The sequence below is a fragment of the Podarcis muralis genome, chromosome 13, assembly GCF_964188315.1.
Source record: "Podarcis muralis chromosome 13, rPodMur119.hap1.1, whole genome shotgun sequence".
In the NCBI taxonomy this organism is placed as follows: domain Eukaryota; kingdom Metazoa; phylum Chordata; class Lepidosauria; order Squamata; family Lacertidae; genus Podarcis; species Podarcis muralis.
This window is the reverse complement of record NC_135667.1, coordinates 57,522,736-57,546,635: the sequence shown is the minus strand read 5'-3', so window position 1 is coordinate 57,546,635 and position 23,900 is coordinate 57,522,736. Positions and strand designations below refer to the sequence as shown.

General features: G+C 51.6%; 1 protein-coding gene across 4 annotated transcripts in view; it reads right to left on the bottom strand.

Annotated features, from left to right (window-relative positions):
• Positions 1 to 18,404, bottom strand: part of TRPV4 (transient receptor potential cation channel subfamily V member 4) — a 48,763-nt gene extending 30,359 nt beyond the window's left edge. The window contains exons 1-2 of one of the 4 annotated variants that reach the window (XM_028703849.2): positions 18,263 to 18,373; positions 14,897 to 15,071 (exon numbers count right to left, since the gene is read on the bottom strand). The gene's annotated coding sequence lies outside the window, so the exon portion shown is untranslated. Of the gene's footprint in view, positions 1 to 49; positions 212 to 14,896; positions 15,072 to 17,773; positions 17,860 to 18,262 lie in introns of those variants that run through there. The other 3 variants (XM_028703848.2, XM_077917698.1, XM_077917697.1) reach the window with 3 other exon arrangements.
• Between the last annotated feature and the right edge of the window lie 5,496 nt (positions 18,405 to 23,900).

Sequence of the window (23,900 nt, the reverse complement as noted above, 5' to 3'; positions counted from 1 at the left end):
AAATCCCCATCCCACCTGAAACTCTAATTGCATTCCAAATACCACCCACCTTGGGCTCTCGAGTGCAAAGAAGCTGGATTTGCCTGGCGCTCGTCCTCCTGGGCTGAAACGGCAACAATTTCCATGTGCCAGATGTGCTCCGCAGGCACACATGAGAGTGATGTGGGGAGGAACTGGGGAAAGGAGGGAGGCTGGAGGAGCTCTGTGCTGCTGCTGCTGCTGCTCTGTCCCATCTGCCAGCCGCCCCACCAGGGCCTGCTTCAAAGAGCGCTGTGGGGAGGACGGTGGGGCTGGCCACCAGCCCACCCACGCCCAGATGTGGTTGCTCTACGGCACAGACGCCAGCAGGGCAAGGAAACAAGGGCAGCTTTCACCAGCCCAACCCCACCCAAAGTCCAGCTTCCTCGGGATGCAGGAGGATTTGAAGTTTCAGGGGGCCCTGAGCTGCTCCGTCACCAAGGCAAAGATTTCCGGAACAGCAAATTGTGTGCTAAGGAAGAAAAGGCTGCCTCTGAGCACATTCTGACAGAGGCAGATTTAGGGGAGCATGGCCAGCTCAGTTGCACTGGGCACAGGTATTGGAGGCACCACAACCACTATTTAGAATGAAGTGTGAGAGGCAGCGGGCGGCACCTTTGAGGCCCAAAGTCCAGCTCTGGTTCTGAGCCCAGGGATTTGTTTTCAGGACCAGAAAGGAACTGATCCTACCATCCTTTCCCACCAGAGTCAACTTCTGGCTTAGCTCTCTTCATTTCACCAGCCTAATCCAGAGCAAGTCATTTTGAGGCTGAGGCTGTTAAATCCTTCCTGCAAGTTGCCCAGAGATCTACCATTACTTCCCAATCCACCTGCTGCTAACCTGTGTTCTCTGGTGGATGCTCTGAGACTGAGTGAGCACCTCTACACATCTCTGCTCAGGGCCCACTCCCACAGAGCTGAAAGAGGCCAACTCCCAGGTATTGCAGCCGCCGTCACAAACACCCCCGGGCACCTCCCCAGCTCAGAAAGCCTCCCCAATCGGCAACATGTGACCAATGATACTACTACTACTAATAATAATAATAGAAATAGTTGTGATTCCTGCATTGCAGGGGGTTGGACTAGATGAGGCTTTGGGTCCAGACTTCTGCAAAGGAAGCAGGCTAAATAATTAGAATCACAGAATAGTAGGAAGGTACCCCCAGGGGTCATCTAGTCCAACCCCCTGCAATGCAGGATTCTCAACTGAAGAATCCCTGACAGATGGTCTCCCAACCTCTTCTTAAAAACCTCCAATGAACTAATAAAGCACTTTCAGAGCGTTCAAAACACTTCACTCTAGAGTAAATCCAAGGTGGTGCTTTTAATTTTAACCATTGCTATGGTAATGAGGTCTGAATCCTTGCTAAGAAGTTGAAACCTGTTGCAGTGATGTAGATGGGAAGGCCCTCTGCACATGCTTCTGGTCTAGTAACTAAGCACCAGGTTTGTAAACAAACTTCAGGGCTGAAACTAGAAATCTCCCCCCTCGGGGGGGGGGGGGTAGGAGAGAGAAGGAGTTTTGCCCTCCAACAGTTGGAGCCGCAAGTCTGACAGTCACAATAAAAGGTGAAGGGGTCTGCCAAAGGGCCAGGCCTTCTGCCTCTCCTCTTCCGCGTGTAATCAAAGCAAATGCAGTTCTGTGCAGCCTTTCCTCCAAGTTCTGGCAGGACAGGGAAGTGGGGCGGGGGGCGGGGCGGGGGGAGACCTGCAAAAGCCACCATCCCCCTGTGATTTTCTACTTGGCGGCAGCCTTGTCTGACAAGCTCTCCCCTGGGAGAGGCATGGCGCTGGCTTTGCATACTTCTCATTACGCAGCCTGTCATTACACTTGGTGGCTGCCAAGTCCCATCCAGTCCACTTGCCCAAGGGCTCTGCTCATCTGGGGTGGGGGCAGCCTGGGATCCCCACTCCTTTTCACAGGGTGTTGTTTAGGGGTGCTGTAACAGGAGGAGATGGGACGCGGGTGGCGCTCTGGGTTAAGCCACAGAGCCTAGGACTTGCCAATCAGAAGGTTGGCGGTTCGAATCCCCGCAATGGGGTGAGCTCCTGTTGCTCGATCCCTGCTCCTGCCAACCTAGCAGTTCGAAAGCACGTCAGAGTGCAAGTAGATACATAGGTACCACTCCAGCGGGAAGGTAAACGGCATTTCTGTGCGCTGCTCTGGTTCGCCAGAAGCGGCTTCATCATGCTGGCCACATGACCCGGCCAATAAAGCGAGATGAGCGCCGCAACCCCAGAGTCGGTCACGACTGGACCTAATGGTCAGGGGTCCCTTTACCTTTACCTTTAACAGGAGGAGAAGCTGCAGCCCCCCACAGCAGCCTTTTTCAACTCCCATTACTCCTATCAGCTGGGGAGCACCAGTTTAGCAAAAAGGCTTCTCTCACACAGCCCTCCAGTTTCTCTTGAAAAAAATGCACATTTGAGTGTGCCATGAAGCAGTTCTGCAAAACAAAGCACCTTTTCCTTTTGGCAGGTGTGATCTTATTCAATACACCTTCACAAGCTTTCCAACAATGAGGGGGCAGGGGGCAAATTCTAGAGGTCAGAAGCAACCCGCCATGCAAGGTTGTCGTAGGAGCGAACAACCTGAGAATAAGCCCTGAATCCGACCAAAGGGGCATCTCCTGCCATGGACAGCCAAGGACCTCTTGGGAAGCCCTCAAGCTTGGGGGGGGGGGACCTAGAGAGGGGAAAGAGGGACTTGGAATCACAGAACTGTAGAGTTGGAAGGGACTACCAAGGGTCATTTAGTCCATCACTGCTGCAAAGAAGGAATCACAGCTGAAGAATCCCTGACAGGTGGACACGCGACCTCTGCGTAAAATCCTCCAATGACTTGATGCAGCAAAGAAATGAGAGTGAGAAGCAGGTTCTCTGCAGAGTCTGGCAGGTTTTGGAAAAGCAGTTCTCTTCTTAGGGGGCAACCTGGGAAAACTCCAGGGCAGCAATGGGGAACCTGTACCCGCCCCTCCGGAGGCTGTGGCATGACACAGCTCCATCACCAGCAACCTCTGGGCACGCTGGCTTGGGGGGAAGGAAATAGTCAAGTTAAGACAAGTTTATTGCATGCAGCCAAGATCCTTTACAATATATAAAAGATAATATTTTCAAAGCAATATGTGAATTGGTCTGGTTGGCCCCTGTGAGAACCAGATGCTGGACTAGATGGGTCACTGGCCTGATCCAGCAGCCTCTTCTGATGCTCTAAACTAGGGGAGAAATTTGTTGTGGAAAGACACAGGACTTCCTGCTATGTCTGCGGCCCTCCAGGGATAACAAAACACTAAATTAAAACCTTATTATAATTCTTGATATGGCAAGAATGCAAAATTATTTATTATTAGTTATTATGATGATGTTTTCATTCCATTCCTATGCCACCTTTTCCTCCATGGAGCTCAAGGTAGCACACCTGGCCCCCTCTCTCCTCACGGAATCCCCACAACAACCCTGCAAGGGAGGTCGGGCTGAGAGGCAGTGAGAGGCTTCTGGGTCGCTCCATGAGCCTCATTGCCAAGTGCACATTTGAACCCTGATCCCCCAGGTCCCGGCCTGATACACCACGCTGGCTGTCCAAATTTAGCCACCAAATGCCCAAAGGTTTATCAGCTAGAAAGGGTTGGAAATGGAGCCAGCCCCGGCCTCTAGGGAGATGCCAGGCCGTGAGCTCAGCCTGAAGGCACACAGAGGCCCGTTTGTTCCCCTTCCGTTGGTTTGCTGGCCACTGAAATTTGGGGCCACCCACTGGCCATGCTCCCGTTTGCTTTTCAGACACACCTGAAGCACCGATGATTCATTTCCCTTCCTGTTGTCGTTTGGCCTTGCCTGGCTGGAAGAGGCCGCAAGGATGGTGCCTCTGGATGACGGAGGGTTTGTGATTTCGAGGGCAGCAGCAAACGCCAAGGCCTCTCCAGCTGCCCAGTCTTATTAAGAATAAAAATGTTAGTTATTTGTCGAGGGCTGAGAAAACGAGGTGCTGTTCAGAAGGCATCAGAGGCCTGGTCCAAACAGGCCAAATTACAATGGAATATAAGCAACATGGAGTAATTCAAAGGTGGTGGAGGCCACAGCTGTCTGCAAAAGACTGCCTGGAGACGAAACAAAGCTCTCCATCCCTAAGACCTTCCATGGGCCAGAAATGGAAGACACTAAAGGGATTAAACCTCTCATTGTGGTACCAGAATATGTGGACACTGGCTATGGCAGAGAAATGAACACACAAATTATGTGTCTCTGGGGGTAAGGAAGGCAGTTCTATGCTGTTTGTTGGAATTTCATTTCTTATGCATCCAATTGTTTTAGCTGAAATTCCTGCATTGCAGGGGGCTGGTCTAGATGACCCTCGGGACCCCTTCTAACTCTACAATTCTATGATTCGATGAGGTTCAGAAACACAAAATGTTCTTTCCTCCACTGAAATGGAGAAATTTGGCTTTCACAATGTTATTTGCTGCATTTATTTTTCTACATGATCTTCCCTCTATTTATTTGGAAAACACAGCTTTTGTGCAGCTCTTACATCATACAACTTTGATTATGTTTTCTTCCTAGTAGTTCTGATGCCACATCATCATCATCATCATCATCATCATTATTTAAAAAACCTACTATGTATATTTAACGTAAGAAAAGACGGCCCTTTGAGTCCAGCATCCTGTGGCCCTCCGGGTGCCCCGATGGGAAGCCCCCAAATGGGGCAGGAGTGCAAGAGCAGCTACCTCCCCACACCTGTGCTGCCCCCCCCCCCATGGCTAGTCACTGTGGGGACCTCTCCTCCACAAGCCCTTTCCCAGCTCAAGGTGTTTTGGTGCTCAGAGTGGAACACACGGGACTTCAGAGGGGCCCAATCCACCAAGTCGGTCTCACTGAAACCCCTGGCCATTCTTCACCACCCAGCCAAAAACGCAGGGGCCTGTCAGGTTGGGCAAGCAGCCCTCTCTCCCTGCACTGTGGGGGATCCTCCCAGCTCTGAGCTCAGTCCCAGGGGACCCCCCTTTCTCTCCGACACAAAGACCGGAGTGGGTGGGGTGCAAAACATGCTGCCTTCCTGCACTGCGTCACGGCTTCCCCCACCTCTGTCCCTAAAGCTGGGGTGCCCTTTGTACCCTGTGCCCAGGGGGCAGGCGGAGTCCACAAAGCAGCCACCTATTGTGACTTTCAAGATTAATGTCCTGCCAGAAACTTCCAGGCTTCCGGTCGTGTTTCCATTCAGAAGGCCTTTGCGGGTCTGAAGTGAACAGCTGTGGACCTGTTCCCCCCTCACCTGGCTAGATGCCACATCCTCCTAGGACGGAGAATCTGAGGCCCAGCGGGGCATGCATGGGAGAGGCCTGCGCATTTGGGCTGAGGAGACACAGGCATGACTTGCTCTGCGCTTGACCTCAAAGCTGTCCACTGAGGAAGCAAGAGCTGCTGGGCTGTGGGTGCTGTGAGCCCCTCGTGAAGGACAGCTGAGCCAGAGCAGGGGCTGGGGCTGCAGTTCCTCAGAACTCCACCAGAGGGCTGGAGCCTCTCTCTGATTGGCTACCAAGACAGCTAGTCAGAGGGGGTGGAGCCAGCACTTTGGGAGGGAGTATAAAAGGACTCATTTCTGAGAAAGAGCTCAGGTGGTGAGATAGTTGAAGAGAGAGCCGGAGGGAGAGAAGGAGAGCTGGGTCTGGTCTGGTCTGTGTGGAACAACCACGCTGAGGAAAATACCTACAGCTAGAAAAAGGAGCCTCTGAGCTTAGACTGGAAGACAGTGTAATGTCTAGGGAAAGTATTCAGACAGGAGTGGACTGGAGGGCTGAGTCTGAGCCAGGAGAAGTAGAGCTGTGAGGATAGCATCTCCTTGGGTCTCCTGTCAGTCATGAGGAGAGAGAAGAATCCCAAGCCAGTGAAGAGGGATGAGGGGACCCCCTGGGTCTGTTATACTGCTAGAAGTACCCCAGGTGTGTGATTGCTATAAGGCGGGGAAACTGACAGAATGTAGTGCCTTGTTTAAGAACCAAAGTATTAAGCTGAAACGCCTAGGCCAGGGGTTGGCAAAGTTTTTGTGGCTTGGGCCGGTTCATGGTCCTGCAGACGCCTCGGTGGGCCACAGTGTGCATGAGCATGAATGTGCAAACGCTATTTGCGGTGCTCCTTCTGGCACGGAGGAGGCGTGCGCAGCTTCCCATTGGCTGCAGGAGCGCCAGTTTAGCAACAGGCGGGTGGCGGGGGTCCCCTAACGGGTGGGGGTCCATGGGCCAGTTAAATGACCCCCATGGGCCGCTTGTGGCCCATGGGCCTTAGGTTGCCGACCCCTGACCTACGCAATTAAGTTTAAGAAACTGAAGTAACAAAATTGGAAATAAGCTAAGAATTTACCATCTAAAACCTAAAAACCTGTAAAATTTACCTGAAGTGAAATAACTGAGCAGCAACTGAAGTTTAAAAGAAGCTGTTTGATTAGAAGCCTGTCACCTCCTTTTGATTTAGTATAATTATTAATAGGTTAACTGTTTCCTGAAAGAACATTGCCTCCTGATGCGTGCTGTTTTATCAACTTTGTTCTATAAAATCTTTCTTATTAGTTCAACCTCTGTCTCAGTCTCCAAGTACCAAAGTTTTTCTTCACACAAAATCCAAAAAGATAACTTGCAGTGCTTATTAGAGTGTGTATGCAGTTGGGATCTGCCACAATTGGTATACGTAGATGGGATCCACTACACAATTGATGGTAGCTATGGAATCCACTACATTTTTGGTATACAGAGGTGGGATCTGCTATACCCCTCCATCCTGTCCTCAGATTGTATCTGAGTAAATAAAACCATGTTCACCTTCTTTCCAAGGAAACCCAACCCTGGGGAAAGTGCAGGAACTCCTGGAGTCTCCCAGCACTCGGAGACTGGCGTGCTGCAGTAGTATTTTATTTTTGCTTTCCCCTGCGCTCCATCCTTAATATTCCACAGATCTTAGAAGTCACTGAACATGGGTTTTTGCTGGGCAGTTTTAGGGATTTAAAATATATATTTAGGAACCAATATATGCCTAGACACTCCCACAGCATGCAGAAATCCCTACTATATTTATGGGCTGCCTGTTTCCCCCCGTCAGATTTTTAAAAAATTCTGCTGCTTGAGAATGGAATAAGTGCAACAGTGCATATAACCACACAGTTCTCTCTCTTTATCTCAGTCTTGCTGTTGTTTTTACATATCCTTAGCATAAAATTAGCAGTTGGAGGAGCCAAATATCGGAAATGTGATGGAAGCTGAGTGATTCAGGCTCATTGGACGATCACTTGGAGAGTTTTTCACCACCAGCCTTTTCCAGGACTGTTTCCCAACCTGCCTGACACGGGGTCCTGACTGCACACAGGCCCCTCCCCATATTTGTCTGGTGAAAAGAGGCACGGAGCCTCCCCATGCCACCTCTGGGGCCAGGGGTCGGTGACCATTGTTCCAGTGTCAGTTCTGATCTGGAGACGAATAGTCACATAAGTTTGATGCCGGGTTGTTCTGCTTTCAGTTGGAGTGTTTCTGGGAATCTGTTATATATTCTTGCTCAGAATTTGAGAAGAGGCTTCGTCCTGTTTGTCCGAGAACACACTTTGTCCCTGTGACTGCGTAGTTCCTCACCTGGGTTCCCAGACTAAGCTGCCTTCCTCCCAGTTTCGATCTAATAATTCCTCATTTGCAACTATGCATTCCACTTGGCAAGAGCCTACTCTGTTTTTTCACATTTTACTGTTGTCCAAAAAAACTAAATACAGTAATGATATTGAGTTTACATTAAATGGATTTGGGGGCCTTCTACCTACCCCAATTTTGTGACTTTTGTTGCAAAAAAAGTCCACTGAAGAGGTCATACCAGGTGGACCACTTTAGCCTTGCACAGACACACAGTACTTTGGAGAGTGGACTTCTGGATAACTCAAGAGATGGCCACGGACAGCTAATTTGTTGCCACAGATACTAAATGGCTGGAGATCCTTCCAGAAGCAGGCATGCCTGGAGGAGAATGGCTGGCAATCTTGAAAAAACAGGCCCAAACCAGGCAGTGGCCTGACTTGCCCTCTGAAACTTGCTCTCTGCAACAAGTTGTGGTGTTGAGTGTAGAGCAGGATCAATTAGGAGTGTTGATGCTATTGAACCTTCCATCTCAAGCACAGCCTGGACAGATATGCAAATAATGCCTAATATCACAGAAACAACATCAGCCTCCAGTCACCTTCCTTCCAAGGACACCAAAGTCAGGGCACAGGCCGCCACCGCTCAGAAACCTCTCCACTTAGAAACAGGGGTGCATGGTGACCATATTTTGGTTTGGGCATAGAAACCGTAAGAAAGTAAGAAGAGCCTTCTGGATCAGGCCAGTTTGGCACTCTGTTCTCATAGGGCCAGCCAGATGCCCCAATGGAAAGCCCATAAGCAGGATTCGAGCACAAGAGCACACTCCCCCCAGAAGCACTGCTGGAGGCAGACCACAGCCATTGTGGCCAGACGCCACTGGCGCCCCGACTCCATGAAGCTGTCCAGTCTGGTGGCCCATCGCTGCTGTGAGTTCCATGGTTAAACTAGACACTTTATTTTATCTGCCCTGAATCTTTCAACATTCGACTTCATGGGATGCCCACAAGTTCTAGGGTTGGGGGGGGGGGACTTCTCTCTCTCTCTCAAATCTCTCCAGGGCATCATTTTATAAACTATCAAGGTGGAATGCATAGTTCTCCTCCTCTCCACTTGGTCTAAAAAACGTGTTTCATTGATTTTTAAGAAGGTATATTAATTCCAATAAATGCCCCCTCCCCTTCCCCTTCAGGACAGGGAATTTAGGAAAGGTGCCACCCCATATTGATAAATGTGACTCTGGTGGATGCCCCCCTCACAACAGGTTTATCCTCACAACAGCCCTGTGAGGTCTGCTAGGCTGAGAGGCAATGGCCAGCCCAAGGACACTCAGCGAGCTTCGTGGCTGAGTGGGATTCGAACCCTGGCCTCCCAGCCCTTAGTCTGCCACTCAAACCACCACACCACACAGATTTCTGTGCTATTTTTCCTGCTGGTGATAGCCTAGAAGCACACATGGGGGATTGGTTAATGGCAGCCTGCAGCTGGGCCTCCACCCCTGTTACTATAGAAAGCAATCCAGAAAACAGACAGGGTTGCCAATGGTCCCTCCATTCAGCCCACAGAACCACAAGGGGCAGGAGACCACATCAGAGGGACACAGGCCAGGAGGAGCGCTGCTGCTTATTTCCAGCCTGGCTCGCCTCCCGCGGGGCTCTGGGGCTGGCCGTGGCGGAGCCTAATAGCGTGGTACAGCTAACAACGCTCTGGGCTGGCTGCCCCTCGGCTGGAAGAAGTCGGCGTCCCCATGGTGGGAGGGGACGGCTTTTGGAGGAGGCAAAGCCACATATCGGAAGAGAGAGGGTGTCCCCTGCCTCGGGGCTGGTGCTCTGCAGCTCTTTCCGATATTCTGAATTACCATGACTTTATTGAATTGCATTAACTGTTCCAATGAATGTGCTGTTGTTGTCTGCTTTGTTTTTCTGCTACCCTGCTTGCAATGCTTGCTGCTTTTTGCTGCTGCTGCTGTTGTAACTATTGGGAGCCATAATAATAATAATAATAATAATAATAATTTTATTATTTGTATGCCGCCCATCTGACTGGGTTGCCCCAGCCACTCTGGGCAGCTCCCAACAGAATATTAAAAACACGATAAAACATCAAACATTAAAAACATTAAAAAGCTTTGAACTCAACATTTGTTGTTGGAAAAGCGGAATCCAAATATTTAATCAAATCAAAAGAAAGAGTAAGGTTTATGATGGACCCTGAAAGCAGCCTGCAACTCCCAGCCCTTCAGTCTCTGCCTGGGGATCATCTTCCCTAGAGAGTTTCTGTTTGAGAATGGAGGGCATGGAAAGATGGAGGGTGGGGCTGCTGGACCAATGCTTCCAAAAAGTGGCGTAGTATTCAGCATGTCAGACTAGGGCCTGGAAGAGACCAGGGTTCGAAAGCCCCTTGAACCTGAAGCTCAGGCCAGCCACCGCCCCTCTTCGCCTAACCTGCCCCACAGGATCAGGGAGAACCAGGTACACTACCTTGTGCTCCCTGGAGAAAATAGGCAGGATACAAATACAATCATTAAAGCAGAATCACAGAACTGTAGTTGGAAGGGGGACCTCAAGGGTCATCTAATCCAACCCCAGCAATGCAGGAATCACAGCTGAATAAACCAATAAGAAGTAGGGGCTTTCAGATGCCCTGAAAACGGACTCCTACCCCAGTGTCAATTCAGACATGATCTTCTGCCCTTATCTTTTCTTTCTTTCTTTCTTTTTATAAAAGTGGAAACAGACTACAAAACTCAAAACCAAGCACCCTGGGCACTTAAAGGCAGGCAGCCTGTCTATATCGGCCACCCCCAACCTGGCAGCCTCCAGATCCCTGCATTGCAAGGGGTTGGACTGAATGACCCTTGGAGTCCCACCCAACTCACTGACTATGTTGCCCTCAGCCCCAGCGTCCTCTGGGTGCTGGGGTGCTACTGCTAGGAGCCGTCTCCCAAAGCAGCTTGAGGGCACCAGGGGTGGGGCAGGCGGGCGTGTATCTGAGGCCACACCCTCCAGTGCGAGGGACAGGGAGGGCTGAGGTGGGGCAGGCAGCGTCCCAGTGGAGTGGTCAAAGTCCCAGAGAAGTGGCCTGCTCCAGAGGGAGGCAGTGATTGGAGCGCTGCCCCAGGCGGAGTTTGCCTGCTCAGCCCCATAGGCAGGAGGGCCGGCCTGCTGAGGTGACGGCAGCACAAGGGACTGATTCAGTTTGGCCTCCCCGTCCCCCTCTCCCCTCCTCCTGACCGTCCTGTTTGCTTAAGCCGTTTGTAGAATTTCACAGGTCTGGGGATTCAGGCCTCATGTCCAGCTGCACAGAGCCCGGCTCTGTTCTCCAGCTCCAGGACAGCAGCCTGGAGGGAGGGAGGGAGGCAACGGCCCAGAGCAAACAGGGAGGTTCTGAGCTTCGCCAGGGAGTCGCCACAGGCAGTGACTTCATCGGGGCTGAACGTCTGGCAGCACAGGATGGGAGAAGCAGCAGAAATCTATTCGTCCGAGAAGGAGGGGTCCTAACGCACCCCTGCAGGAGTCCCTGGCCAGCCAGCCTGGAAGGCTGCTTCCACTGGGCCTGGCCTGGATGGCTAAGCCAAAGAAGAGAAGACTGAGAGGTGGCAGGATGGATAGCCACCTTCACATACCTGAAGCGTTGTCTCATGGAGGAAGGAGCAAGCTTGTTTTCTCCTGCTCTGGAAGGTGGCACCTGAACCAGTGGATTCCAGTTACAAGAAAGGAGATTCAGACTAAACCTTAGGGAGAACTTTCTGAGAGTAAGAGCTGTTCCACAGTGGAATGGACAGAGTGGAATGTGGCAGACTCTCCTCCTTGGAGGTTTTTGAACCCATTTCTAGCGCTTTGAGAGAAGGAGAAAACTCTCTATCCACTTCCTTCCTGCCAGGCATCATTTTATCAGCGTCTATCCTGCCACCTCTTTCATTTGCCGTCCCAAGCTGGTGCTCAGCCCCCAAGCTGCAGCCCTCACTCATCTTCGCCAGCTTGGGCCCCTCCAGATGTTTTGGGCTGCAACTCTGGGTGTAGCTTGAAATGTCTGGAGGGCACTAAGCTGGCCACAGATGCTCCACAATGTCAGTGGCGTAGCGTGGGGGGTGCAGGGGGGGCCGGCCGCACCGGCCGCAACATCTGGGGTTAGGGCAAATCCACGGGTTAGGGGGCGCAAATCCACGGGTTAGGGGGCGCAAATTACTTGCCTTGCCCCGGGTGCTGACAACCCACGCTACGTCGCTGCACAATGTTTCCTACACAGAGGTCATTTCTGCAGAGGAAAAACGTAACTTTTGTGCAGCTGCCTAAATCAAGTGTCAGAAGTGTAGTTAGATGGAAAAGAGGCAACTTAACATGGGAAACATTGAGAGGAATACCAAACAACCTCGTATTGAACTTACTGCAATAGTGAATGCCCAGCCCAATGAACTAGAGTTTACTTATTATGGCGCCAGCCACCCTTAATCCTTCTTCAAACCCTGAGGAATGCAATAAAATGTGTGCGCAAATTCCAGGTGCTCTGTGACCCTTCTGTGAGCGCTCTTTCAAACTCCTCACTGAAAGTGCTGCCTGCCTGCTTGTATACACCAAACTTGGAACTGAGGGGACCTGGGTTCAAGTCCTGACTTTTTGGAATTCACAGTGCACACTTCCCCATCTGTAAAATGGTTATAGCTGTAACCTGCCTGTGGGCCTGTGGTGATGGGTATGACATTAAATCTATTTTTAAGCACTTAAGGTCATGATTTGACATATGGGAAGGGGTGTCAAAAGTACGGATGAGCAGATCTGTCCACTTCCTCTGTTCCTCATTTTGCCCATCTGAAATTCAGTTGCATATTATTGTTATTTTTTAAGTCCTCATGAAAATTCAACAGCATTTTACTGCAAATTTATCCTAATAAACTCATTTTTGTATGCACTTCTATCTAATATACACATTTCTGAAGCAATTTCCCCTTAAGTAATACAATTTTTGCATGCTATTTTCACCAATATACATACATGCATATTTTACCAATATAGACATTTTGCTACACACTGCTTTGCTGGAGAACTGCACTGCAAAACTCAGCAATGCGTGGATTTCAAAGGACTGTGTTTGATTTGTGATCATTTCAGAGATTGTGAATTAGGTAGGTTCACCACTAAATGTGAACTGATTCGAATCCCCCTCCCCTCATCAAGAGAGAACGGAATGTCCCACCCACCACAGCCCCTAGGCTGGTGTGCTCTGTTTTTTGAATAAGTTCATTCTGTATAACTCATTCACAACCATCAACATCCAAAATGGTAGAATCCACCATTTTACAAGTTCAGACACTCAAACCTCTGTGGAAAAGCTTGACAGGTATGGGGTAGGGGTGTCCTATCCCCCAAATATTGCACAGGCAGGTTATTCTCTCATGGATATAAACAAACATTAATTATTAACAACCACTTATCCATTTGTGTGTGTTTGAAGCATTTCCACAAATTTCTTATGATTTAAATAAGCTATTGGGGGTGGGGGGCTGAGGGAGGTGCAAAGCTTCTGCAGGGTCACCTCATGAGTTGGGGAAGGACTTTGCTCCTTGTTAGAGCCTCTGCTTGCCTGCAGGAAGAAGCCCCAGTGTCTCCAGAGAGAACCCTGCTGGACACCCTGGAGAGCTGCTGCCAGCCAGTGCAGGAAGTGCTGAGCTGGAGGGACCAGTGTCTCACTCAGTGCAAGGCAGGTTCCTAGGAGTTTTGGCAGAGGTGAGAATTGAACTGGAGGTCTCCCAATTCACAGCTTGTGATCTTTGCTACACCAGCTGCAGTGATGGGATAACAGGAGGCCAAGCTGAGCTGGCAGCAAAGCTCAAGCCCAGCTCTCCTAGAATCATAGAATTGTGGAGTTGGAATGGACACCGAGGGTCATCTAGTCCAACCCCCTGCAAAGAATGAGTCTCAACTAAAACACTAAACAACCTCATGGAGCACGTAGGACCAGGAGACAAGGACGGCGAGGAAACAACCACAGCGATCGCCCGTGCCATTTCTCTTCCTGCCGGAGAATGTGCCAAACCACACCTGCAGCAAACCCAAGCTGCCTGCCTTGCTGGAAGAGAAGGTGCAGCTTCCAGAAACTGGAGGCCTGTCTATCCACACTTTGACCTACTGGGTTAGATGAGGAATTTCTCAATAGAGCAGAGAGGGCTGTCCTGGAACAGCAGTGCAGGAGGGGGTGCCGCTAGGGAGAAGGAAGATTGCGCAGTGCAGGAGATGAACCCCTGGAGGAACGTGGCGCACAGAAGCAGGACTGCCAGGAGCCATGCTGTGTCACTGGAGCTCACCTCAGACACCGCTTCTGGGCCAGATGAGCAAGGACAGTGGTTGCAGACCTCAGAACACACTGGTGTACACTTGCGAATACTTCTATGACCTGGAGCATGGAAGGCAGACTCAGAGTATATGGGTAAAAATTGTAGGAGAGGAACAACGCTGACCTTACTGTGGGTGTCTGCTATAGACCTCCAAGACTGCATTGATACCTGGATGATGCCTTCCCACAGAAAACATTCATAGAATCATAGAGTTGGAAGGGACCCAAGCGTCATCTAGTCCAACCCCCTGCAGGGCAGGAATCTCAGCTAAAGCATCCAGGACACAGGGCCATCCAACCTCTGCTTAAAGACCTTCAAGGTAGGAGAGGCCACCACCTCCCATGGGAGTCTGTTCCACTGCCAAACAGCTCTTATTGTCAGAAAGTTTATCTGAATGTTTAGTCGGAATCTCCTTTCTTGTAATTTGAAGCCATTGGTTTGAGTCCTATCCTCCAGAGCAGGAGAAAACATGCTTGCGCCATCCTGCATGTGACTGCCCTTAAGGTACTTGAAGATAGCCATCATATCTCCTCTCTGTTTCCTCTTCTCCTGGCTAAATATCCCCAGCTCCTTCAACCGTTCCTCATAAGGCTTGGTTTCCAGAGCCTTAATCATCTTGGTCTCCCTCTTCTGCACACGTTTCAGTTTGTCAACATCCTTCTTAAATTGTGGCACCCAGAATGGGACACAGTACTCCAGGTGTGGTCCGACCAAGGCAGAAAAGAGTGAGACTATGACTTCCCTTGATCTGGACTCTACACTTCTGTTCTCGAGATTCCTTACAGAAGCAGGATGCTGGATAGCATCCAAGACTCCTGGCATGCAAGATGACTTTGCCACTTGAGATTCCACTGTTTGATAACAGTTATAGCTGGCCCACCCCCATCCCATCCAGGATTCAACAGAGTCCCTCTCCCCTTCCCAAATCTGCCCCACTTGTGCTTACCTAAATGTCAGGAGGCTGGCCCCACACACCAAACAGAGATGTCTCAAGGAGCTCCACAGAGGGGTTTCCTTGCCTCAGTTTCCCTGCGGCCAAAATCTCATTCCCAAGTGCCACACAGGACCACCAAAGCCGGCTTCTTGCTAGCTGCTCTGCTGTTGCTGAATAAATGTGACTCCTGCAAGCGTCATTCCAAGGAACCAGGAATGCGTCCAAAGTGGGGAGGGGGGGAGAGAAGATTTGCCAAAGTCTCTCAGAGGAGATCAGCATTCAGCTCCAGTCCTAAGGAATGCTGACTCCACCTGCAAATGGAATCATCTGTGGCAACTCAGAGAACTCTAGACCACTCCTTGCTTCTATGGGGGCATGTAGGAACACACCGAGGGCGGCACCACCCACTTCCTGGTATGTCCCCACAGGAAAGGAGCTGCTTTCCCCACAAAGCCTACCCTGTAGCAGAAGCCCCACACCTGACCCTGACTCCTGCCGGCTCCCCCAGCAAGCCTCACTTCCTTCATACTGCCTGAACTGAAATGAAACAACCTCATGGAGCACATAGGACCAAGAGACAAAGACGGCGAGGAAACAACCACAGCGATCGCCCGTGCCGTTTCTCTTCCTGCCGGAGAATGTGCCAAACTACACCTGCAGCAAACCCAAGCTGCCTGCCTTGCTGGAAGAGAAGGTGCAGCTTCCAGAAACTGGAGGCCTGTCTATCCACACTTTGACCTACTGGGTTAGATGAGGAATTTCTCAATGGAGCAGAGAGAGCAGAGATTACCAAACATTCATAGAATCATAGAGTTGGAAGGGACCCAAGTGCCATCTAGTCCAGCCCCCTGCAATGCAGGAATCTCAGCTAAAGCATCCGTGACAGGTGGCTGTCCAACCTCTGCTTAAAAACCGCCAAGGAAGGAGAGGCCACAACCTCTCGTGGGAGACATCTGTTCCACTGCCGAACAGCTCTTACTGCTCAAACACAGCTGCAACACATGGCTAATAAGTATGGTAAATGTATTATTAGTAGAAGTTAGAATATAATCCAAAATTTACAAATCATAAACATCATTATATAATGAATGTATAAATCCATAAACAAGAAATAATCAACGTAATGAATTGCTGTCAGGGAACACCACGACGCAGGCAGAATGCCTTTCAAGAGATAATAATGGATAATAGAACAGCTCTTACTATCAGAAAGTTTTTCTGAATGTTTAGTCGGAATCTCCTTTCTTGTAATTTGAAACCACTGGTTTGAGTCCTATCCTCCAGAGCAGGAGAAAACAATTCTCCATATGACAGCCCTTAAGATATTTGAAGACAGCTATCATGTCTCCTCTCAGCCTCCTCTTTCGCAGGCTAAACAAACCCACCTCCTTCAACCATTCCTCATAAGACATGGCTTCCAGACCCTTGATCATCTTAGTTGCCCTCGTCTGCACACATTCAAGCTTGTCAACATCCTTCTTAAATTGTGGTACCCAGAACTAGACACAATACTGCCAAGAGAGAATAGAGTGGGATGATGACTTCTCTTCATTTGTCTACTGTACAAATGCAGCCTAGAGTAGCGTTAGCTTTTTTACAAAAAGGAGTGATGTAGTAAGCATGGGAGACTTGCAACTATCCCGATATCTGTTGGAACACATACTCTGCCAAGATTCCAACAAATTCCTCCATTGCCTCACTGACAATTTCATTTCCCAGAAGGTCGAAGAAGCAACAAGGGGATCATCTATCTTGGACCTGGTCCTCACCAACAAGGAGGGACTGATGGATGAAGTGGAAGTACTCAGAAACTTGAGAGGAAGTGACCATGTCCTCTTGGGTTTCATTATAAACTGGCATGGAATGGACTCCCTCAGGAGGTGGGGGGCTCTCCTTCCTGGGAGGTTTTTAAGCAGAGGTTGGGTGGCCATCTGTCACGGATGCTTTAGTCAATATTTCTGCATTGCAGGGGGCTGAACTAAATGACCCTCAGGGGACCTTCCAACTCCACAAATCTATAATTCTATATTTCATGGCAAAAATAAAAATTGGAGAAAAACCCCCACATATTCTGAAATAATTTTTTATGATTTTAACAGAAAGCAAAACTGAAATATCAAAGCTTTTGGATCAAAAGCACACAGGATTGTTGTTGTTTTAAAATATATGTATTTTTTTAAAAAAAAACATACAGAAAAAACACCACCACAATACTATGCAAACTTATTTGGAAGTAAATTCCCATTTGAGTTTATTCCTGAACATGAATAAGGGAGGTCTGTGGCTCAGTGGCAGAACATCTGCTTTGTGTGCAGAAGGTCTCAGGTTCCTGCCTGAAACCCTGGACAGCCACTGCCACTCAGTGTAGACAGGGCTGAATAAGAGAGGCGAAGATTGCAAGGTAGGTGTGAAATGTCACAGGAGTCGTCTGCCCTCCTGTGCTTGCCAGCAACTGGGATTCAGAAGCATGGCTGCCTCCAGCTGCGGAGGCGGAGCAGAGCCATCCTGGCCACTAGGAGCCACCGGCACCGTCTCCTCCTCCATGAATTTGTCTGAGCCTCTTTTAAAGCCATCCGAGTTGGTGGCCGTCACTGCCTCCTGTGGGAGGGAGTTCCGTAGTTCCACTATGCATTGCATGAAGAAGTAAAGCCATGCTTGGCTTGCAAAGGCTTCATCCCCTCCCAGGCACATGTGTGGCCCGGGGGGGGGGGATCCTTAAAAGACAGAGGCACAATCTGGACACCTAGATACCAGGCACCATTTCTCTACACAAACCATCCGCTAGTCTTCCATAGCTGTGTATTGTGTCAGTTAGAGGGATGGACCTGGGAGAGACCCGGATTCAAATCCTCATTCAACCCTGAAGCCCCCTGAGTGACCCTGGCCTACCTGGCAGGGTCGTGGTGTGGGTTAAATGAGCCAGCAGAGTTAGCTTGGTCAGAAGAGCAGCACGTGTGAACAGGAAGACTCTAAGAAGAGCAGGGCGGGGGGGCCTGGATCAGAGCAGGGGTCCGGGGCTCCATGGATCGGCTCTCCTCCCCTTTCAAGAGCGGGTAGAGGGCTTCCCTTGGAGACGCTGCCTCTGAGCGCGTGCAGAGGGCACTTGGCTCGCCATCAGCTCAGGTCCCCAGGCTGGCACGTGGCCAAGGCTCGAACGTAAAGTTTTGCGTCCGGGGATCGGGCCCTGTCTCCTCCTCCGGGGCTCCCATGCACGCGCCTTCAAGGCTTGGAGAGGGTCGGGGGCGCCCAGCCCGGGAATGCGCGGTGGGGGGGGGGGGCAGGGGCTTGACCCACCCCACCCCCCACCCCGCCTTGGCCAAAGCAAGAGGGACCAGCCCCCCACCCCCCGCGGGAAGGGCGGGGGCCCCGATCCCCTACCTGGAGCCGCGCCGGAGGAGCCGTCGCCAGGTCTGCCCACCGCGCAGGCAGCCGGCCGGCCTGGCTGACCTTCCGCCCCCCGGCCGGGCGGGCCATCCTCCTCCGGGCAGCGCCTCCTCCTCTCTGCATCCCACGTGAGCCGGGCGCGCAGGGGGGCGCCGGACGCCTGGGTCCCGTCCTCCGCCGTCGGAGCGTTTGCTCGGAAGGAAGGAAGCTCCGAGGACGCGAGGCGGCGGCGCTGGGGACTTTGCAGTTTAGGAAAGGCGAGAGGGAGGCGGCACGAGAGAAGTCTCTAAAATTCTGCCTGGCGTGGAGAACAGGAAAGGTCTCCTCCCTCTCGCAGAACTCGAACTCGCGGACAACCAGTGGAATTGGAAGCTGGATAAGATCAAGTACTAGCTAATCTGTGGAACTCGCTCCCGCGGGAGGAGGCAGCGATCGATGGGCTGAGAAGAGGACTCGACACCTTCCTGGAGGAGGAGCGGACCTCGAGGGCTCTCCTCTGGCTCCGCGGCTGGAATCCCACTTGCCAGAAGCTGCCGGAGGGCAGAGGGGGCTCGGGCTCAGGGCCCAGTTCTCCGCGCCTGGCCGGCCACTGTGAGAAGAGAAGGCTGAATCCGCAGGGCCGTTGGCTTGATCCAGCCGGGCGCCTCTTCTCTTCTTACGCTGGGAGTGTCAGCCCAGTTCTCCGCACTTCTTCCCTGGAAGTAAGACCCACTCAGTTCTGGCAGCTTACTCTCAGGTAAGCCTGTGTGGGATCACAGCCTCACCCACAGGACTTTATTGCCTCTTGCCAATGTTAAAAATGGGACCTGGCCTCCATTTTTGTTGTTTTAAAAGAGGCTTGATTCTGCTTGAATTTGCAAGCTTGTCAGCTTCATAGGATTCTTTGTCAGGAGGAGTGGAAAAGAAACATAGGAAGCTGCCTTAGTGGTCCATCTGGCTCAGAGTTGTGGACACTGGCCAGCAGAGGCTTTTCAGGGTTTTAGGCATGGAGTCTATTCCAACCCCTAACCGGAGACAGATCCTGAGGTCTTCTGCAGCCCCAGCAGCTGCTCTGCCCCTAGGCTCAGGAACATGTGAAGCCGCCTTATGCCCAGTCAGACCTCTGCTCCACCTGCACAGACCGGCAGCAGCTCTCTAGGGCTTCAGGCACGAGTCTTTCCCAGCCCTGTTGGGGACTGAACACGGGGACTTCTGCAGCCCAGGCTGCTCTGCCCCTGAGCTGTGGGACGGTGGGTGAATCAGGGCACCTTAAGTGGACAGCAACTGCGGTTCTGCTTCCAGCTCCCCCTGCCCCCCTTTGCACTCTTCTGGGTGATGGCAGGTGCTGGGAAGCTCAGCCCTGCCTTGCCCAGTCCTATCAGCTAGTCTGATTAAAGTTCTCCTTCTCCTTCTGTGGTCAGTGTGGTGCAAGGCTTAGAGTGTCGGACCGGGACCTGGGAGAGACCAGGGCGCAAATCCGCACTCAGTCATGAGGCTCACAGGGTGACCTTGGGCCAGTCACTACCTCTCAGCCTCCCCTACCTCACAGGGTTGTTGTGGGGATTAAATGAGCAGTTGGAGACAACCATGTACACCACCTGGAGTTCCTTGGAGGAGAGTGGAGACATGAATTAAACAAACAAACAAACAAACAAAATGGCCTTTGCTCAGGATGCGGGCCTGGGTGTCCCCAGTGGCGGAGCAAGCCGATTGGGCGCCTGGGGTAGTGCAAGTGCCCTGCACCCAGGGGTGGGGGTGGGGCAAGCCGGGGCAGGATGCTCCGTGGGGCCTCCAAGGAGTCTACCTGCTTCCTCCCACTCAGTCGCCCTACAGCTGAGGGGGAGGCAGTGGGCGGACCATTTGGGCAGCGCGGAGCCTGCGGGCGCCCAAACCACCGCGTCACTCCCCACAGGCCCCACGGTGAGTGCCACCCAGCATTTTGTCACCTCCCCTCAGTGGTGACACCTGGGGCAGCCCGCCCCCCCCGCCCCCTTCCTCCACCCCTGGGTGTCCCCCAGCTCTAGTTGGGGTCCGATCCCCATCCTGTCCATTGCCCAGCATGGCCAGTGGTCAGGGGGGAGCAGAGCTCTATTCCAGCCATGTTTGGGGTGGAGTCACCACAGGCTCCTCCTTCCAGGCCTATGTCTTGGGCAAGCAACCCACCATCAGCTGGAGTAATAGGAAGTGAGGGGAGTGTCTCTGAGGACATGCAGAGTGTGTTTTCCCTCACCTCTCAGTAACCAGCACAACTGGTAGCTGCATAACTGGCCTTATTAGGTCGCTCTGGGCCTGAGACCCTGGACAGCTGCTGCCAGTCAGTGCTGGCACTGCTGAGCTGTCAGTGGACCCAGGGCGTGCGTTGCTTGGCAGAAGGCACCTGCCTGGGCTTTCCATCTCTGGCTCCTTCAGTCCACCAGGCTGCTCCCAAAGTCCCCTCTGCGGCCACCCCAGCCCTGTTTCCAGAGAGCAAAAGGCAGGGAGTTAATCCCCACCGGAATGCAGCAGCCAGAGCACAAGGATTAGGGCAGACAGGCTGGGAGCCTTGGCAGGAGAGAGGCACCAGAGCCTGCTGCCCCCCTGGCTGAGTCTGCCCTCCCCCATCCGTCCTTGAGCTTCTTTCCAACCCTGCAGCTGGAGAGAAGGATCCAAACCCCTTTGGAAGGGCGACACCTGGTCCGCTTGCTGGAGGGGGGCTGCTGGCTTCTCTCCCTGAAGTCAGTGCCCTGAAGGCTGCAGGGGAGACAAGAGGAGACTGGAGAGGAGCAGGCGGTGGGTGAAAGCGAGGGAGGCAGCACCCTCTTCAGGCCCCCAACCTGCTGCCCCTCCCAGCTGCCCGGAGATCTTAGGGTTGTGGGAGATACCTTAGTGAAAACATGGACTGAGGTAGCATTGTAAAAGGCAGATTTAATGGTCAATATTATTTGGAAAGAGATTGGAAATAAGGCAGCCACTATTGTAATATATTTATGTGCATCGGTGGTCAGTGTTTGAAATTCCCCGCATTTTGCTATTGTCACGGGTCCAACTGCAACTACGTGGAGATTTCTGGGCACCCGGTTGGCAACCGACATCTCCATCGAGCCAGGGAAAGGCTTGGCTCCAATGAAATGCTCTTGTGGGCACACAGGCAGAGTATCCCTTGATGGTACTTTCTGAGCCAGGGTGGGGTTGGGGACGGCCCTGCACTTAGCATGCAATGGGCTAGAACTCTCAAGGGAAGGATTTCTTAGTCAGCCCATGGAAGACATTGGTGATGCCGCCCACTGAAGTAGGACAAAGCTACATAGATGATGCGATTAAGCTGGCTCACAGGCCCATTACATTAGTTTCTAATCTCTGGCAAAGAATGCAAAACGAAATGATGTGGTGTTTAAAAATAAACACAGCTTGAAAAGGTACCTGAGCGATGGAGAAGTGGCACCTGCAACAAAATTTTGCAGCGCAGTGGGCTGCTCCAGTTCAGGATTCCAGGGAGGGAGGGATCTTTCTAGGTTACTCAATTCCATTTCCTCCTCCAGATTTCCTCTCCACTCCCACAGCCATCCAGCATTCTGAGCAGGCTCACTGGGTTCTTCCCTCCCCCAAGTGTTAGGGAGTGTGGCATTCCTGCCCCCCTTACTTCTGCAGACCTGGGGTTCCCCCAAGCTCACTAGCAGCTAGCTACCCGAAGGGGCAGCTTCACAGTCTGGGCTGCTTCTGGATCCAGCTCAGTCATGGAAGGCTCAGGTGGCCTCTGTGGGTAAATGTGCCATTTTCAAACCGCAGCTGGTTTGACAACTACAACCAAGTCCTGGATTGGGAGAGCTTGGCCACAGGAGTTCGTGCACTGGTTCCTTCAAGGCTGGATTACTCTATGTGGGGCTTCCCTTGCACTTGATCCGGAAGCTACAGTTTAGTGCAGGATGCTGCAGCATGATGCTGACAGGTGTGACGCCTTGCCAGCACCCAACCCCTGTGCTCAAGAGATCTACACTGGCATGGCTGTCATCTATAAAGGCCTAAATGCCTTGAGACCAGTTTGCCTGCAGGATGGCATCCCCCCATATACACCCACCTGACTGCTTTGATCAGCAGCACTGGCACTGTGGCAGATGCCACAGTCAGGGCTGTCTTACCCATAGGCGCAAGGTGTGTGGGGCACCCGGGTGCCAGGCTCTTAGGGGCGCCAGGCCAAGAGTCCGAGAGCTGAGTCCAGGGAAGAGCCTGCCCGTTGGTCAGAGCTCCGTGGCAGACTCTTCGGGGGTGACTGAGCCAGCAAGATGCTGAGGCAGCCGGCTGGCTCCACACTCCTGTGCGCCTGGGACTGGGCAAGCTGGGGGGGGGGGGGCGCCGGGCAGATCTTTTCACCTCGGCACTGCATATGCTCAAGACAGCCCTGGCCACAGTTGTAAGAACTTGAGCTTTGAGAGTTGCAGCACCCAAACTCTGGAACTCCCTGCCTCTTGATATCAGGCAGGCGCCTTCCCTGGACTTTTTATGGCGAAAAACATTTTTTGTTTATACAAGCCTACCCAGATGTTTAGAAAGGCAACACAAGTTTTAAGCTGTTTTCAGTCTATTATTATTTTAATTTTCCAAAAGTCTTTAATCATTGTTAATCCTTCTTACTGATCATTTGTTTGTTTTATCCTTTGTAAAAAAAAACTTTTTTGAGGGTTGTTTTCCCCCCACAATCAAGCAGTGTATAAATTTTATGAAATAAATAGTAAGGGTCTACACCCAGCACAGAAGGGAATGCTAGAATTTGTGGAACAAGTGACAGATAACAACAGTAAGGAAGTTCAGGCTTCAGGAATGGAGAGACGTCCGCCTGCCTTGGAGATGCCACAGGGCTCTTTAAAGCAGTTTGTGGCAACCAGGTTCCTCCCAGATGTTTTGGACAGAAATCCCCAATAGCGCCAGCTCACACATCTGTGGTAGCCAGTCAGAAACATCTGGAGGGCACCCAGATGGCAAAGGCTGATTTAGAGGAAATTGGAGGAGCTCCCCAACATCTTCAGGTCTGCATAATTAAACTTTTTTGCCTTGCCTAAGGAAACAGGCAGCAGGTCAATGAATGGGATTATTTCCATGGAGAGACCAGCTCTGGATCTAGAAGCTCCGAGATGCTACAGTGGGTGGCAATAGGCAAGGCTTCAAAGAATGCTTGGAGAACTGCAAAGAGGACTGGTCCCTTCAGCAGTCACAGGGCCACCCTCCACATTCAGGGACAGCAGGCTTCCATGGCTGGGGCTCTCAGGTGGGAATCTCCACAAAACATGAGGCTGTTTGTTGCCAGCAGACTGAATACTGCATTGAGCTAAGCTGACCCAGCAAAGGCAAAACTGTACATCACAAATTAACACAATACTCTCCCTCGGGTGTCACCTGGGGCAGCCATTCCATCGGATGGAGAGATAGGAAGCCAGATTCATGCCATCAGCTTTGCTGAAAGCCCAGCTCCATCAGGCGCCTCCTGCCCCCGAACTGGGCCCGCTGCTCATTATAGGAACAAAAGGCTCTTTAGAAACTGGTGCCTGAGCTTGGTTTTTCTTTTCCTCTTCCCTCCCAATCCCCTTCCCCTTGTGTGCTGTGGTTTTTTTACATTGTAAGCCTGGGGGCAGGGAGCGTCCTGTTGTAAATGTACGTAAATCATTTCCAGAGCCTTTTTAGC